This window comes from Etheostoma spectabile, chromosome 6 (genome assembly GCF_008692095.1).
Source record: "Etheostoma spectabile isolate EspeVRDwgs_2016 chromosome 6, UIUC_Espe_1.0, whole genome shotgun sequence".
In the NCBI taxonomy this organism is placed as follows: Eukaryota; Metazoa; Chordata; class Actinopteri; order Perciformes; family Percidae; genus Etheostoma; species Etheostoma spectabile.
Genome location: NC_045738.1, coordinates 23,127,230 through 23,130,266, shown reverse-complemented (window position 1 = coordinate 23,130,266; position 3,037 = coordinate 23,127,230). Strand labels below are relative to the sequence as shown.

The following is a 3,037-nucleotide window of genomic DNA, read 5'->3' as shown; positions in this document are numbered from 1 at the left end:
GGCTGGAATTCTGCACCAAGGCTGAATTTTGGGAAATAGTCTTCAGATACAGTTTTAGGGGACCACTAAGATCTATATAAAAGAGACTTCAGATACATGATTGGGGACCACTAAGGTCTAAATAAAAGAGACTTCAGATACTGTATTAGGGGACCACTAAGGTCTATATAAATAAGACTTCAGATACAGTATTACGGACCACTAAGGTCTAAATAAAAGAGACTTCAGATATTGTATTAGGGGACCACTAAGGTCTATATAAAAGAGACTTTAGATACAGTATTAGGGGACCACTAAGGTCTGTATAAAAGAGACTTCAGATACAGTATTAGGGGACCACTAAGGTCTATATAAAAGAGACTTCAGATACAGAATTGGGGACCACTAAGGTCTGTATAAAAGAGACTTTGGATATTGTATTAGGGGACCACTAAGGTCTATATAAAAGAGACTTCAGATACAGTATTAGGGGACCACTAAGGTCTATATAAAAGAGACTTCAGATACAGAATTGGGGACCACTAAGGTCTATATAAAAGAGACTTCAGATATTGTAGTAGGGGACCACTAAGGTCTATATAAAAGAGACTTCAGAAACAGTATTAGGGGACCACTAAGGTCTATATAAAAGAGACTTCAGATACAGAATTCAGATACAGAATTGGAAACCACTAAGGTCGTGGGGACCAGAGCCTTCAGCCGCTCTGCTCCCCAGCTCTGGAACTCACTCCAACCCGACCTCCGCAACATCAACTCTCTCCCTCTGTTCAAAACTAGACTAAAAACCCATCTGTTCCAGCTCGCTTATCTGTAAATACACTGTTCCTGTTTTGTTTTGTTTGTTTGTTTTGTTTGTTTTGTTTTTTGTTTTATCTGTTTTGTTTATACACTTACACTTTTATGTTCCCTATATCTGTCTTTTATTCTCTGTAAAGCGTCCTTGAGTGTTAGAAAGGCGCTGTTAAATAAAATGTATTATTATTATTATTATTATATAAAAGATACTTCAGATACAGTATTAGGGACCACTAAGGTCTATATAAAAGAGACTTCAGATACAGTATTAGGGGACAGCTAAGGTCTATATAAAAGAGACTTCAGATACAGTATTAGGGGACCACTAAGGTCTATATAAAAGAGACTTCAGATACAGTATTAGGGGACCACTAAGGTCTATATAAAAGAGACTTCAGATACAGTATTAGGGGACCACTAAGGTCTATATAAAAGAGACTTCAGATACAGTATTAGGGGACAGCTAAGGTCTATATAAAAGCATCCAAAAAGCAGGATGTAATAAGACCTTTAACATTATAATTACACTTCATATCATATTGAAAAGAAATCTAGTTTGTAGACCAGAATTGGAAAGATCCTTCTAAATGCAAAGATCCTGCACAGGCAGTAGTATTAGCAATGACTTTTCTCTGTCTCAGTATCTGTATGTGTAGTAGTTAAGAGGGAAAGTAAGGGAATGATAAGCAGAAGGAAGGTGACAGTGTTAGCATGGGATAAACCTATGCACAATAGGAAAGAATATGGAATTGCTTCCTTAATTTACCCCATGATGAAAGACAGAGGTATTATACGTAAGTAATGTAGGATCTTTGTCCTCACCCCATTTCCAAATCAACACAATGTCCAAAACGTCCCTTTAAACAGACAATGTCCTGGTTACTTACTTATCCACAGATGTCACTGTCAACAGATTATTTTCCAACTTTAGTCAAAAACAGCACCAAATATAACGGCATTCTGAGCAGGGGCAAAATTCTGGGCCCCTGTAGAAAGGGATTTTCTACGGTCCCCCCCTCGCATCTGCAGCTGTTCATTCTAGCATCTTTTTGGACCCTCCTCACATGAGGGCCCTGGGTACAGAGTCCCCTTTCACCCTGCCCACCTCCGACGCCCCTGATGCCCTATTTAACAATGTTAATGCAGTGTGAATTTTCCTGTTCAGAAACTAATTTCTTTTGATGAATACGACACAAATTCCCTGTCTCACAATGTTAACGAAAGTGAAAAAAGAATTTGTGTATCTGCCCTGTGATTCTCATCCCCTTTTAAAATGTAATGGGTTCTTCCTTGGCCCATGCTACACCCTTCTACCAGGTTTCATGAAATTGGCCAGTAGCTTTTCAGTAATCCTGCTGACCTGCTGTATAAAACCCCAAACAGTCAAACAGCAAACATAACCTCCTTGGCAGAGGTTATTGACATTAACGTCTGTGGATTATGCTGACTAGCCAGGATGCAGCCTCTGAACAGACATGCTGCTGTTTTTGAAATATTAACTTTGAAAAATGAAAATGAAATGATACATACAATACAGTACAACAGAAGTGAATCAAAATTCCATTCACCTCCATTGTCTTGGGGTGAAGATAAAAACCCCAGAGATGGATGTCTCAGAAACCTCTGAATAAAACCAAACCTACATATCTGCATGGCCATATACCACTAGGTGTAGGAGAATGAAAGCGTCCCTCAAATAGAGCCACAGTAGTGGGATGTGCCACTTTAACCAACTCAGCATGGTTTCTCTTTGGTTTCTCCAGTGATCCGCTTGTTGCCAAGCATCTGTCTTCTATCGCTATAGTTACCTTTGCCATGTGTGCCATTCGGAAGACTTGACGTTTTAGCTCAGGGATTTGAAGTGTTGAAGTATTTATTATTCACCATGAACAAATTGGGGAATCTATCATACAAACAAGACTGATCCATGTATGGCAATCTTCACGTTATCACTACATCTAACATGGCACTTTCTTATTGTGGCCACAAGACAGTATTGTTTCACTTCTGAAGAGTGCAGTAAAAAGTACACTACCGGTCAAAAGTTTGGGGTCACTTACAAATTTCCATACCCCTCCATTATAGACAGAATACCAGCTGATCTGAGTGGGTGGCAGATCTTTAATGTAAAATCTACATTGCCCATTATCCACAACCATTCTTTCAACGTTCCAAAGGCACATTCTGTTTACTAATCTGATATCATAAAAAAAAACTAGAAAAACATTGGAGAATCCTTTTG

General features: G+C 38.8%; 1 protein-coding gene across 34 annotated transcripts in view; it reads left to right on the top strand.

Moving 5' to 3' along the window:
* Positions 1 to 3,037, top strand: part of rims2a (regulating synaptic membrane exocytosis 2a) — a 192,741-nt gene that overhangs the window by 154,258 nt on the left and 35,446 nt on the right. The gene's annotated exons all lie outside the window — the stretch shown is intronic.